General features: G+C 60.1%; 1 non-coding gene across 1 annotated transcript; it reads right to left on the minus strand.

Annotated features, from left to right (window-relative positions):
* Nucleotides 1-4,139: 4,139 nt before the first annotated feature.
* LOC131862078 (5S ribosomal RNA) lies at nucleotides 4,140-4,258 on the minus strand. Its single transcript, XR_009361105.1, has one exon. It is a non-coding gene; the product is annotated as a 5S ribosomal RNA (ribosomal RNA).
* Nucleotides 4,259-15,000: the final 10,742 nt, after the last annotated feature.

Below are 15,000 nucleotides of genomic sequence, written 5' to 3' on the forward strand. Positions count from 1 at the left end.
AAGGTGCGGCGTGCACGAAGTCGGAGCCCGGTTTGCCCCGGGTGTGCACCTCGGGTGCGCACCTCGCGTGCACCTTCGCTGCGGTGGGCACCTTGGCTGGGTTGCGCGCCTTGGTGGGCACCATGCAGTGCACGAAGTCGGAGCCCGGATTGCCCCGGGCGCGCACCTCCGCCAGGGTGGGCACCTTGGTGCGCACAACTTGCCTGGGCTGCGCACCAGGAAGGGCTCAAGATGGCACCCGCGTTCCGTTTTTTTCACTATCTTTCAGAACGGAAATTTTAAAATCTCGTTTTTTTTTGCCTTTTCTGGAAATTAGTGAAGGCAGCGCATCAAAGGTGCGCAACGCTGGTGCGAACCTGGGAGCGCTCCGATGTGTGCTCCAAGGTGCGGCGTGCACGAAGTCGGACCCCGGTTTGCCCCGGGTGCGCACCTCGCGTGCACCTTGGTGCGCACACCTTGGCTGGGTTGCGCGCCCTGGTGGGCACCATGGTGCGCACCAAGGAGCGCTCCGAAGTGTGCTCCAAGGTGCGGCGTGCACGAAGTCGGAGCCCGGTTTGCCCCGGGTGCGCACCTCGCGTGCACCTTCGCCGCGGTGGGCACCATGGCGTGCACGAAGTCGGAGCCCGGTTTGCCCCGGGTGCGCACCTCGCGTGCACCTTCGCCGGGGTGGGCACCTTGGTGTGCAGACCTTGGCTGGGTTGCGCGCCCTGGTGGGCACCATGGTGCGCACCAAGGAGCGCTCCGAAGTGTGCTCCAAGGTGCGGCCTGCACGAAGTCGGAGCCCGGTTTGCCCCGGGTGTGCACCTCGGGTGGGCACCTTGGTGCGCATGCCTTGCCTGGGCTGCGCACCAGGGCGGGCTCAAGATGGCACCCGCGTTCCTTTTTTTTCACTATCTTTCAAAACGGAAATTTTAAAATCTCATTTTTTTTTGCCTTTTTCTGGAAATTAGTGAAGGCAGCGCATCAAAGGTGCGCACCTCGCTGCCCACCACGGTGCGCAACGCCGGTGGGCACCCGGGAGTGCTTCGAAGTGTGCTCCAAGGTGCTGCGTGCACGTTGTCGGAGCCCGGTTTGCCCCGGGTGCGCACCTCGCGTGCACCTTCGTCGGGGTGGGCACCTTGGCTGGGTTTGCCCCGGCTGCGCTCCGAAGCGGGGTTATTGGAGCGCCGCCTCTTTTTTTGTCGGAGCGTTTGGTGGGGTTTCTCGCATTGGCTCTTCCGAGGCCCGGTTGCCACCCTGGCGCGCACGAAGTCGGAAGTAGGGTTAATTGCCCGGGTGCGCACCTTTGCCAGGGTGGGCACCTTACCTGGGCTGCGCACCAGGGCGGGCTCAAGATGGCACGCGCGTTCCGTTTTTTTCACTATCTTTCAAAACGGAAATTTTAAAATCTCCTTTTTTTTTTGCCTTTTCTGGAAATTAGTGAAGGCAGCGCATCAAAGGTGCGCACCTCGCTGCCCACCTTGGTGTGCTCTGAGGTGCGCACCCGGGAGCGCTACGAAGTGTGCTCCAAGGTGCGGCGTGCACGTTGTCGGAGCCCGGTTTGCCCCGGGTGCGCACCTCGCCTGCACCTTGGCCGGGGTGGGCACCTTGGCTGGGTTTGCCCAGGGTGCGCTCCGAAGCGGGGTTACTGGAGCGCCCCCTCTTTTTTTGTCAGAGCGTTTGGTGGGGTTTCTCGCATTGGCTCTTCCCAGGCCCGGTTGTTGGGTGCGCTCCCACCCTGGCGCGCGCGAAGTTGGAAGTTGGGTTAATTGCCCGGGCGCGCACCTTCGCCAGGGTGGGCACCTTGGTGCGCACACCTTGGCTGGGCTGCGCACCAGGGCGGGCTCAAGATGGCACCAGCATTCCCTTTTTCTCACTATCTTTCAAAACGGAAATTTTAAAATCTCGTTTTTTTTTTGCCTTTTATGGAAATTAGTGAAGGCATCGCATCAAAGGTGCGCACCTCGCTGCCCACCTTGGTGTGCTCCGAGGTGCCCACCACGGTGCGCAACGCCGGTGCGAACCCGGGAGCGCCCCGATGTGTGCTCCAAGGTGCGGCGTGCACGAAGTCGGACCCCGGTTTGCCCCGGGTGCGCACCTCGCGTGCACCTTGGTGCGCACACCTTGGCTGGGTTGCGCGGCCTGGTGGGCACCATGGTGCGCACCAAGGAGCGCTCCGAAGTGTGCTCCAAGGTGCGGCGTGCACGAAGTCGGAGCCCGGTTTGCCCCGGGTACGCACCTCGCGTGCACCTTCGCCGGGGTGGGCACCTCGGCTGGGTTGCGCGCCCTGGTGCGCACCAAGGAGCGCTCCGAAGTGTGCTCCAAGGTGCGGCGTGCACGAAGTCGGAGCCCGGTTTGCCCCGGGTGCGCACCTTCGCCGCGGTGCGCACCATGGCGTGCACGAAGTCGGAGCCCGGTTTGCCCCGGGTGCGCACCTCGCGTGCACCTTCGGCGGGGTTGCGCGCCCTGGTGGGCACCATGGTGCGCACCAAGGAGCGCTCCGAAGTGTGCTCCAAGGTGCGGCGTGCACGAAGTCGGAGCCCGGTTTGCCCCGGGTGCGCACCTCGCGTGCACCTTCGGCGGGGTTGCGCGCCCTGGTGGGCACCATGGTGCGCACCAAGGAGCGCTCCGAAGTGTGCTCCAAGGTGCGGCGTGCACGAAGTCGGAGCCCGGTTTGCCCCGGGTGCGCACCTCGCGTGCACCTTCGCCGCGGTGGGCACCATGGCGTGCACGAAGTCGGAGCCCGGTTTGCCCCGGGTGCGCACCTCGCGTGCACCTTCGCCGGGGTGGGCACCTCGGCTGGGTTGCGCGCCCTGGTGCGCACCAAGGAGCGCTCCGAAGTGTGCTCCAAGGTGCGGCGTGCACGAAGTCGGAGCCCGGTTTGCCCCGGGTGCGCACCTCGCGTGCACCTTCGCCAGGGTGGGCACCTCGGTGCGCACACCTTCTCAATGTTTTCTTGCCTTTTCTGGAAATTGGTGAAGGCAGCGCATCAAAGGTGCGCACCTCGGTGTGCTCCGAGGTGCGAACCCGAGAGCGCTCCGAGGTGCCCACGAAGTCGAAAGTCGGGTTAATTGCATTGTTTTCCCCGGGTGCGCTCCGAGGTGCGCAACATCGGCGCGCACCAAGGAGGGCTCCGAAGTGTGCTCCAAGGTGCGCACGATGGCGTGCACCTCTGGTGCGCACGATTCGGAGCTCGGTTTGACCGGGGTGCGCACACCTTGGCTGGGTTGCGCACCTTTTGTGCGCTCCAAGGTGCGCACGAAGTCGGAGCTCGGTTTGCCCCGGGTGCGCACCTTCGCCAGGGTGCGCACCTTGATGCGCACGCCTTGGCTGGGCTGCGCACCTTGGTGGGCGCCATGGTGCGCACCTTTCGTGCGCTCCAAGGTGCGCACGAAGTCGGAGCTCGGTTTGCCCCGGGTGCGCACCTTGGTGGGCGCCATGGTGCACTCCGAGGTGCCCAAGATTGGTGCGCACCAAGGAGCGCTCCGAAGTGCGCTCCAAGGTGCGCGCGAAGTCGAAAGTTGGGTTAATTGTCCGGTTTGCCTCGGGTGCGCACCTTGCGTGCACCTTCGCCAGGGTGGGCGCCTTGGTGCGCACACCTTGGCTGGGCTGCGCACACCTTGGCACCCGCGTTTCCTTCATTTTAAATTTTTTTTTTTTACAATCTCTCAAGTGGGAAATTCTATAATCTCAACTTTTTTTGCCTTTTCAGGAAACTTTTGAATGGAGCGCATCATTGGTGCGCTCCGAAGTGTGCTCCAAAGCTCTCTCCAGCTGCGTGCACCTGCCCCGGCCGCGCACCCGGCCCCGCCCAGCTTCGCTCACCTGTCCCGGGCGTCTGGTGCGGAACCTTAGAGTAAGAAACATCACCGTGCACCTTGGCCAACGTGCGCGACTCGACCGAGCGCGCACTGGCCGAGGTGCACACCGATTTCACCTGGGTGCGCGCGCAGCACCTCGGGCGCACCGGGGTGCGCGCACAACGCCCGGGTTGCACCGTGGCCTGTGTGCTCGGGGCGCCTCGGGTGCGCGCTCGGTGTCGCCCCCGCGCGCGCGGTAGTGCGGGCAGCGCACCCCGGCCCGGCCCGGCCCCGACGAGAACGCAAACGGGCAAAAGGTTTATTCAAATAGCATTGCGACGCCCGGCGAAAAACTAAAAAAGGGTGCAACACCGGGACTTCCCGGGAGGTCACCCATCCCAGTACTACTCCGGCCCAAGCGCGCTTAACTGCGGAGTTCTGATGGGATCCGGTGCACTAACGCTGGTATGATCGCACCCGTTATGAGCTTGTCGCAGTGTGTACTTAGCAAACCGCGACCCACGTGCGAATCCACCCCGGCCACCCACCCCCGTCGAGGTGCACACCCTCCCTCGCGAAGTGCGCCCCGTTCGCCAAGTGTGAGCCCTGCCCGGGTGCGCGCACCTTGCTAGGGCGTCGGGTGTGCACCCGGCCCGGCCTACGTGCGTGCACCTGGAGGGGGCGTCGTGTGCGTGCAGTGTCCCGTCTGCAACGCGGTGCCCACACACCACCTCGGGCGCAACGACCTGCGCTCACATGTGGGCCGAGTGCACCTTGGTGCATGTTCGGGGCGCCTCGGGTGCACGCTCGATCTTGCCCTGGTGCACCAAGGCGCTCGGTTTGCCCCGGGTGCGCACTTGGTGCAAGGTGGGCACCCAAAATAGGGATCAAGCACCAAAACACAAGTTTCGGGATGCAAAATGGGACCCAAGGACCACAAATGCGTTCCAAGACCCATGATGGGTCCACGAGAACAAAAATGTGTTCCGAGACTTAATAAACAAATATTGGGTTTTAGGAGAAGAAACATGCTCTGATGCCCAAAACGAGAATCGACCCCGAAAAGGCCACAGGCCAAAAGTGGGATGCGAGACAAAAAAAAATGGGACCCGAGGACCAAAATTGGGTTCCCAGGTCGAAGACAGGGCAACCGGACAAGAAACGACCTCTAAGGCTCGAAATGAGTCCCGACGACTAAAACTTGACAAGAAGCACCCATCAGGCACCCAACTCGACACCCATGGGATGCCGACCCACCCGGGCTTCCACCTAGCACACCTTGGCACCCACCCACCCTCGCACCCAACCTCGCACCCAACTTAGCACCTTTGAACCCACATTGGCACTCACCCTGACCCTGGCACCTTGGAACCCACATTGGCACTCACCTTGACCCTGGCACCCACCTTTGCACTCACCTTGGGACCCACCCTGGCTCCCACCTCGGCACCCACCCAGACACCCACCTTGGTTCCTTGGCACCCACCTTGGATCCTTGGCACCCACCCCGACACCCACCTTGGCACGCAACTTGGCTACTTGCCACCCACCTTGGCTCCTTGACGCCCACCCCGACAACCACCCCGTGACCTACCCTGGCTAGGGTTGGTGCACACCCACCCTGGTGCCCACCTTGGCACCCACCCTATGACCCACCTTGGCACGCACCTTAGTACCCACCCCGTTACCCACCCTAGGACCCACCCCGTGACCCACCTTGGCCAGGGTGGGTGCACCCACCCTGGTGCCCACCTTGGCACCCACCCATCCTAGCACCCAGCCTGTGACCGGGCTTGGAACCCAACCTTGCACCCGCACCCGTCTTGGCCAGTGTGGGTGCGCACCCATCCTGGCACCCACGTTGTGACACACCCTTTAACCCACGCACCCTAGCACCCACGTTGGCACCCACCTTGGAACCCAACCTAGCAACTTGGCACCCACCCCGTGACCCACCTTGGCATCCACCATAGCAGTCGCCGACTTGGCACCCACCTCGGCACCCACCTTGACACTTGTGGACCCACCTTGCCACTCACCCTAGCATCGACCCATCCTAGCACCCACCCTGGCACCTTTGCACCCTAGCACTCACCCATCCTAGCACCTAACCTGTGACCCACCTTGACACTCACCCTCGCACCCACCTTGGAACCCAACCTAGCACCCACCCACCCTGACACCAACCCTAGCACCTACCCACCCTTGCACCCACCCTGTGACCCATCTTGGCACCCACCCATCCTACCACTCAACCTATCACCCACCTTCTCACCCACCTTGGCATCCACCTTAGCACCCACCCACACTGGCACCTTGGCACCCACCTCGGGCAAGGTGGGTGCACACCCACCCTGGCACCCAATTTAGAACCCACCGAGCATGTTACCCACCTTGGCACCCACATTGCAGCCCACCCTAGTACCCACCCTATGACCCACATTGGCATCCACACCCTAGCACCCAGGCACCTCGACACCCGCCTTGACACCCACCCTAGCACTGAACCTGTGACCCACCTTGGAACTCACCCTAGAACCCACCCACCCTGTGAACCACCTTGGCATCCACCTTAGCACCCACCCACCTTGGCACCCACTCTAGCACTCACCCATCCTAACACCCAACTTGTTACCCACCTTGGCACCCGCCCTCGCGTCCACCTTGAAACCCACCCTAGCACCCACCCACGCAGGAGCCCACCTTGGCACCCAACCTAACACCCACGCATCCTGGCACCCAACTTGTGACCCACCTTGGAACCCACCCTAGTACCCACCTTTGAACCCACTATATCACCAACCCACCTTGGCACCCACCCTATGACCCTCTTTGGAATCCACCCTAGCACGCACCCACCCTGGCACCCACCATGGAGCGCACCCTAGCACCCACCCACCTCGGCACGCACCTCAACACCCACCTTGGTGTGCGCACTGCGCCAACCTCTCAAAGACCCTATGTGGTGCGCTCCAAAGTGTACACCTTTGGTGCGCTCCAAGGTGCGCACCTTTGGTGCACACCGAGGTGCACACCAAAGTGTGCACCGAGGTGAGCACCAAAGTGCACTCCAGGGTGCACACCAAGGCGTGCACCTTTGGTGCGGTCAATGCAAACGAATTCGGAAGTTGGGGTCGATGTCCTAATCGCTGCTGCAGACTACACGTATGAGAATCGGACAAATAGCTTTATATAGGGGAGGTGTTGCGTTTGATGGGTCGACTCCCCTGGTTGTGTGCACTGCACCAACTTCAAAGACCCTGTCTTGTTTAAGAAGTCAAAAGTTGGGGTGGATGTCCTAATCATTGCTGCAGTCTACGCATGTATGAGAATCAGACAAATAGCTTATATAGGGGAGGTGTTGCATTCGGTGGGTTGACTCCCCTGGTTGTGCGCACTGCGCCAACCTCAAAGACCCCGCATAGCAGAAGAAGTCGGAAGTCGGATTTTGGTGAGCACCAAGGCGTGCACCTTTGGTGCGGTCAACGCAGACGAATTCAGAAGTTGGGGTGGATGTCCTAATCGTTGTTGCAGGCTACACATGTATGAGAATCAGACAAATAGCTTATATAGGGGAGGTGTTGGGTTTGATGGGTCAACTCCCTTGGTTGTGCGCATTACGCCAACCTCAAAGACCTTGTTTTCGTTAAGAAGTCAAAAGTTGGGGTCAATGTCCTAATGGCTCCTGCAGGCTACACATGTATGAGAATCGGACAAATAGCTTATATAGGGGAGGTGTTGGGTTTGATGGGTCGACTCCCCTGGTTGTGCGCATTACGTCAACCTCAAAGACCTTGTTTTCGTTAAGAAGTCAAAAGTTGGGGTCGATGTCCTAATTGCTCCTGTAGACTACACATGTATGAGAATCAGACAAATAGCTTATATAGGGGAGGTGTTGGGTTTGATGGGTTGACTCCCCTAGTTGTTCGCATTACACCAACCTCAAAGACCTTGTTTTCGTTTAGAAGCCGAAAGTTGGGGTCGATGTCCTAATTGCTCCTGCAGGCTACGCATGTATGAGAATCAGACAAATAGCTTATATAGGGGAGGTGTTGGGTTTGATGGGTCGACTCCCCTGGTTGTGCGCATTGCGCCAACCTCAAAGACCCTGCATTGCGGATGAAGTCGAAAGTCAGAGTTTGGTGTGCTACAAGGTGTGGTCGAAGGTGCTCACCTAGGTGTGCACCTTTGGAGCACAGGAAAAGTGCCCTCCAAAAGTGCGCACCTTTGGAGTGCACAAAAGTGCCCTCCAAAAGTGCGCACCTTTGGAGCGCAGAAAAGTGCCCTCCAAAAAGTGCCCTCCAAAAGTGCGCACCTTTGGAGCGCAGAAAAGTGCCCTCCAAAAGTGCGCACCTTTGGAGCGCAGAAAAGTGCCCTCCAAAAAGTGCCCTCCAAAAGTGCGCACCTTTGGAGCGCAGAAAAGTGCCCTCCAAAAGTGCGCACCTTTGGAGCGCAGAAAAGTGCCCTCCAAAAAGTGCCCTCCAAAAGTGCGCACCTTTGGAGCGCAGAAAAGTGCCCTCCAAAAAGTGCCCTCCAAAAGTGCGCACCTTTGGAGCGCAGAAAAGTGCCCTCCAAAAAGTGCCCTCCAAAAGTGCGCACCTTTGGAGCGCAGAAAAGTGCCCTCCAAAAAGTGCCCTCCAAAAGTGCGCACCTTTGGAGCGCAGAAAAGTGCCCTCCAAAAAGTGCCCTCCAAAAGTGCGCACCTTTGGAGCGCAGAAAAGTGCCCTCCAAAAGTGCGCACCTTTGGAGCGCACAAAAGTGCCCTCCAAAAGTGCGCACTTTTGGTGCGCACCAAGGCGCTGGTTCGGTCGTTGCAGGCGAGTTCGGAAGTTGGGGTCGATGTCCTGAGCGGAGGTGCAAACTACACAGGTGTCGGAATCGGACAAATAGCTTATATAGGGGAGGTGTATGCTTCGATGGGTCGACTCCCCAGGTTGAGCGCACCGCGCCAACCTCAAAGACCCTACGGTATGGATGAAGTCGGAAGTTGGGTCCGATGACCAATTCGATTAGTAGGTATGCTCATGAGGTCGGAATTTGGGTCCGATGACCTGCCATGTGCAGGAAGGCGAATGTTGACACTGTGCGTTGCAAGGTGCACACCAAGGCGCTGGTGCGGTCTTTTTAGTCGAGTTCGGAAGTTGGGGTCGATGTCCTGATCGGAGGTGCAAGCTACACAGGTGTGGGAATCGGACAAATAGCTTATATAGGGGAGGTGTATGCTTCGTTGGGTCGACTCCCCGGGTTGAGCGCACCGCGCCAACCTCAAAGACCCTACGGTATGGATGAAGTCGGAAGTTGGGTCCGATGACCGATTCGATATGTAGGCATACTCGCGAGGTCGGAATTTGGGTCCGATGACCTGCCACGTGCAGGAAGGCGAATGTTGGCACTGTGCGTTGCAAGGTGCGCACCAAGGCGCTGGTTCGGTCGTTGGAGGCGAGTTCGGAAGTTGGGGTCGATGTCTTGATCGGAGGTGCAAACTACACAGGTGTGGGAATCGGACAAATAGCTTATATAGGGGAGGTGTATGCTTCGTTGGGTCGACTCCCCGGGTTGAGCGCACCGCGCCAACCTCAAAGACCCTACGGTATGGATGAAGTCGGAAGTTGGGTCCGATGACCGATTCGATATGTAGGCATACTCGCGAGGTCGGAATTTGGGTCCGATGACCTGCCATGTGCAGGAAGGCGAATGTTGGGACTGTGCGTCGCAAGGTGCGCACCAAGGCGCTGGTGCCGTCGTTGCAGTCGAGTTCGGAAGTTGGGGTCGATGTCCTGGTCAGAGGTGCAAACTACACAGGTGTGGGAATCGGACAAATAGCTTATATAGGGGAGGTGTATGCTTCGATGGGTCGACTCCCTGGGTTGAGCGCACCGCGCCAACCTCAAAGACCCTACAGTATGGATGAAGTCGGAAGTTGGGTCCGATGACCGATTCGATACGTAGGCATATTGGCGAGGTCTGAATTTGTGTCCGATGACCTGCCATGCGCAGGAAGGCGGAATTTGGGTCCGATGACCGAGTTGATGGCGTGCCATGCGCAGAAAGGCGGAATTTGGGTCCGATGACCGAGTTGATGTTGATGGCCCGCCATGCACAGGAAGGCGGAATTTGGGTCCGATGACCGATTTGAAGGCGTGCCATACGCAAAAAGGCGGAGTTTGGGTCCGATGACCGAGTTGATATTGATGGCCCGCCATGCGCAGGAAGGCGGAATTTGGGTCCGATGACCTGACATACGCATGGAGTCCGACTCGGGGGCCGATGTTCGATTCGATGACTTGCATTGTGGGTAAAGTCGGAAGTTGTGGTCTTTGACCCGATTCGATGACCAGACTTCGGCTGCTTGAGAATCGGACAAATAACTTATATAGGGGAGGTAGTGTTCTCGAGCATCCTCCCCCCGTGCCCGTTTATGTCGATTGATGCTGGTGCTCGACTGGTTGGAGCGCTCGGATGCAAAAATCTTGCACCAGGATTTATCGATTGTGATGGACACGGCAAGTCTCCTGATTGCTATGCAGGAGCTCATCGTGAATCTCTATGCGGCCTTGGTATGGACTCGACCTGCGGAATGGTTCGGCAATGGTAGTCGCTCCAACACGTCCTTGCAATGGCCACAGAGGTGATTCGACTAGAGCTCCAGTCTAGCTTTTGGGTTGCTTGGCGGACTGGTATAGCCGCGATCGAGTTCCGGCCATGAACGTTTTAGATAGCTCTTGGGCTTTCTGGGACGGAAGTCGGAAGTTTGGGCTGTTGTCCGATTTGATGACCATTCTTCGGATGTGTGAGAATCGGACAAATAACTTATATAGGGGACTGTGTTGTCTCACGCAGCCCCCTCCGTGCCCCTCTATCTCGACCGATGTTGGTGCTTGAAAGGGTTGGGATCGCTCGGATTTATAAACGTGCACCACCATTTGTCGAGTGTGAGGGACGCGGCAGGTCTCCTAAATGCTATGCGGGCGCTCTCTGAGAATCTCTATCCGGCCTCGACACAGACTAGTCTTGCTGAATGGTTTGGCACTGGTAGTCGATCCAACACGTCGTTGTTGTGGCCGCCTAGGCGATTCGATTCGAGCCCCCGTCTAGCTTTTGGGTTGCTTGGCGGATTTTGCCCTATCCGCAAGTGAGCTCGGTCCCTAAACGTTCGAGAAACCCGATTGCTATGCGCCGACTCTCTTTCTTGCGAGCCTCCATCTAGCTTTTGGGTCTCTACGGAACGGAAGTCGGAATCTGGGACCGTTGTTTGATTCGACGAGGCAGACTACGGTTGTGCGAGAATCGGACAAATAACTTATATAGGGGAGGTGTTGACTGGAGCATTCTCCCCCGTGCCCCTCTAACTCGACCAATGCTGGCGCTCGAACGGTGGTAGCGCTCGGATTTTCATTGAGCGCCAGCATTGGTCGATTTAGAGGGGCATGCGAGATTCCCGAATGCTATGCGAGGGCTCTAACGGAAATGTCTATTGGTTTCGGTATGGATGCAATTGCGAGTGGTTCGGCAAAGGTAGTCGTTCCGATGCGTCCATGTCGTGGCCAAATCGATAATTCGATTTGAGCCCTCGTATAGCATTTGGGTCTCTCGATGTGATTCCGCATTCCAGTCCCTTTGGGCACTGCTTGAGCCGCATCCCAGGGGGTTCCCTTCCCAATAATCTGCCTCGCAACCCGATTGCTATGCGGTGAGGCTCCTCGGCCGCCTCGGAACTATCTGTGTATCAGACGCATCGCGGGATAAGGGGTTGGCAACGGTAGTCGCCCCAAGCGCGTCCGATGCTTGGACCATTCCGAGGCGGCCCTGAAGCCTCTTCCGTCTAGCCGTTGGGTCCTTCTCGCCGCATCCCTCGCCTCGCACCCCGATTGCTATGCGGTGAGGCTCCTCGGCCGCCTCGGAACTATCTGTGTATCGGACGCGTCGCGGGATAAGGGGTTGTCACTGGTAGTCGCCCCAAGCGCGTCCGATGCTTGGACCATTCCGAGGCGGCCCTGAAGCCTCTTCCGTCTAGCCGTTGGGTCCTTCTCGCCGCATCCCTCGCCTCGCACCCCGATTGCTATGCGGTGAGGCTCCTCGGCCGCCTCGGAACTATCTGTGTATCGGACGCGTCGCGGGATAAGGGGTTGTCATTGGTAGTCGCCCCAAGCGCGTCCGATGCTTGGACCATTCCGAGGCGGCCCTGAAGCCTCTTCCGTCTAGCCGTTGGGTCCTTCTCGCCGCATCCCTCGCCTCGCACCCCGATTGCTATGCGGTGAGGCTCCTCGGCCGCCTTGGAACTATCTGTGTATCGGACGCGTCGCGGGATAAGGGGTTGTCACTGGTAGTCGCCCCAAGCGCGTCCGATGCTTAGACCATTCCGAGGCGGACCCGAAGCCTCTTCCGTCTAGCCGTTGGGTCCTTCTCGCCGCATCCTTCGCCTCGCACCCCGATTGCTATGCGGTGAGGCTCCTCGGCCGCCTCGGAACTATCTGTGTATCGGACGCGTCGCGGGATAAGGGGTTGTCACTGGTAGTCGCCCCAAGCGCGTCCGATGCTTGGACCATTCCGAGGCGGACCCGAAGCCTCTTCCGTCTAGCCGTTGGGTCCTTCTCGCCGCATCCCTCGCCTCGCACCCCGATTGCTATGCGGTGAGGCTCCTCGGCCGCCTTGGAACTATCTGTGTATCGGACGCGTCGCGGGATAAGGGGTTGTCACTGGTAGTCGCCCCAAGCGCGTCCGATGCTTGGACCATTCCGAGGCGGACCCGAAGCCTCTTCCGTCTAGCCGTTGGGTCCTTCTCGCCGCATCCCTCGCCTCGCACCCCGATTGCTATGCGGTGAGGCTCCTCGGCCGCCTTGGAACTATCTGTGTATCGGACGCGTCGCGGGATAAGGGGTTGTCACTGGTAGTCGCCCCAAGCGCGTCCGATGCTTGGACCATTCCGAGGCGGACCCGAAGCCTCTTCCGTCTAGCCGTTGGGTCCTTCTCGCCGCATCCCTCGCCTCGCACCCCGATTGCTATGCGGTGAGGCTCCTCGGCCGCCTTGGAACTATCATTGTATCGGACGCGTCGCGGGATAAGGGGTTGTCACTGGTAGTCGCCCCAAGCGCGTCCGATGCTTGGACCATTCCGAGGCGGCCCCGAAGCCTCTTCCGTGTAGCCGTTGGGTCCTTCTCGCCGCATCCCTCGCCTCGCACCCCGATTGCTATGCGGTGAGGCTCCTCGGCCGCCTTGGAACTATCTGTGTATCGGACGCGTCGCGGGATAAGGGGTTGTCACTGGTAGTCGCCCCAAGCGCGTCCGATGCTTGGACCATTCCGAGGCGGCCCCGAAGCCTCTTCCGTGTAGCCGTTGGGTCCTTCTCGCCGCATCCCTCGCCTCGCACCCCGATTGCTATGCGGTGAGGCTCCTCGGCCGCCTTGGAACTATCTGTGTATCGGACGCGTCGCGGGATAAGGGGTTGTCACTGGTAGTCGCCCCAAGCGCGTCCGATGCTTGGACCATTCCGAGGCGGACCTGAAGCCTCTTCCCTCTAGCCGTTGGGGCTTTCTCGCCGCATCCCTCGCCTCGCACCCTGATTGCTATGCTGTGAGGCTCCTCGGCCGCCTTGGAACTATCTGTGTATCGGACGCATCGCGGGATAAGGGGTTGGCAGTGGTAGTCGCCCCAAGCGCATCCGATGCTTGGACCATTCCGAGGCGGCCCTGCAGCCTCTTCCGTCTAGCCGTTGGGGCCATCTCGCCGCATCCCCCACCTCGCACCACGATTGCTATGCGGTGAGGCTCCTTGGCCGCCTCGGAACTATCTGTGTATCGGACGCATCGCGGGATAAGGGGTTGTCACTGGTAGTCGCCCCAAGCGCGTCCGATGCTTGGACTATTCCGAGGCGGCCCTGCAGCCTCTTCCGTCTAGCCGTTGGGGCCATCTCGCTGCATCCCCCACCTCCTCGGCCGCCTCGGAACTATCTGTGTATCGGACGCATCGCGGGATAAGGGGTTGGCAGTGGTAGTCGCCCCAAGCGCGTCCGATGCTTGGACTATTCCGAGGCAGCCCTGCAGCCTCTTCCGTCTAGCCTTTGGGGCCATCTCGCCGCATCCCTCGCCTCGCACCCCGATTGCTATGCGGTGAGGCTCCTCGGCCGCCTGGGAACTATCTTCGTATCGGACGCATCGCGGGATAAGGGGTTGTCACTGGTAGTCGCCCCAAGCGCGTCCGATGCTTGGACTATTCCGAGGCGGCCCTGTGGCCTCTTCCGTCTAGCCGTTGGGGCCATCTCGCCGCATCCCCCACCTCGCACCCCGATTGCTATGCGGTGAGGCTCTTCGGCCGCCTTGGAACTATCTTCGTATCGGACGCATTGCGGGATAAGGGGTTGTCACTGGTAGTGGCCCCAAGCGCGTCCGATGCTTGGACTATTCCGAGGCGGCCCTGCAGCCTCTTCCGTCTAGCCGTTGGGGCCATCTCGCCGCATCCCCCACCTCGCACCCCGATTGCTATGCGGTGAGGCTCCTCGGCCGCCTTGGAACTATCTTCGTATCGGACGCATCGCGGGATAAGGGGTTGTCACTGGTAGTCGCCCCAAGCGCGTCCGATGCTTGGACTATTCCGACGCGGCCCTGTGGCCTCTTCCGTCTAGCCGTTGGGGCCATCTCGCCGCATCCCCCACCTCGCACCCCGATTGCTATGCGGTGAGGCTCCTCGGCCGCCTTGGAACCATCTTCGTATCGGACGCATCGCGGGATAGGGGGCTGTCACTGGTAGTCGCCCCAAGCGTGTCCGATGCTTGGACCATTCCTAGGCGGCCCTGAAGCCTCTTCCGTCTAGCCGTTGGGGCCTTCCCGCCCCATCCCTCGCCTCGCACCCCCGATTGCTATGCGGTGAGGCTCCTCGGCCGCCTTGGAACCATCTGTGTATCGGACGCATCGCGGGATAAGGGGTTGGCACTGGCAGTCGCCCCAAGCGCGTCCGATGCTTGGACCATTCCGAGGTGGCCCTGAAGCCTCTTCCGTCTAGCCGTTGGGGCCTTCCCGCCCCATCCCTCGCCTCGCACCCCGATTGATATGCGGTGAGGCTCCTCGGCCGCCTTGGAACTATCTGTGTATCGGACGCATCGCGGGATAAGGGGTTGGCACTGGTAGTCGTCCCAATCGCATCCGATGCTTGGACCATTCCGAGGCGGCCCTGCAGCCTCTTCCGTTTAGCCGTCGGGGCCTTCCCGCCGCATCCCTCGCCTCGCATC

The sequence above is a fragment of the Cryptomeria japonica genome, unplaced genomic scaffold (genome assembly GCF_030272615.1).
Source record: "Cryptomeria japonica unplaced genomic scaffold, Sugi_1.0 HiC_scaffold_35, whole genome shotgun sequence".
In the NCBI taxonomy this organism is placed as follows: domain Eukaryota; kingdom Viridiplantae; phylum Streptophyta; class Pinopsida; order Cupressales; family Cupressaceae; genus Cryptomeria; species Cryptomeria japonica.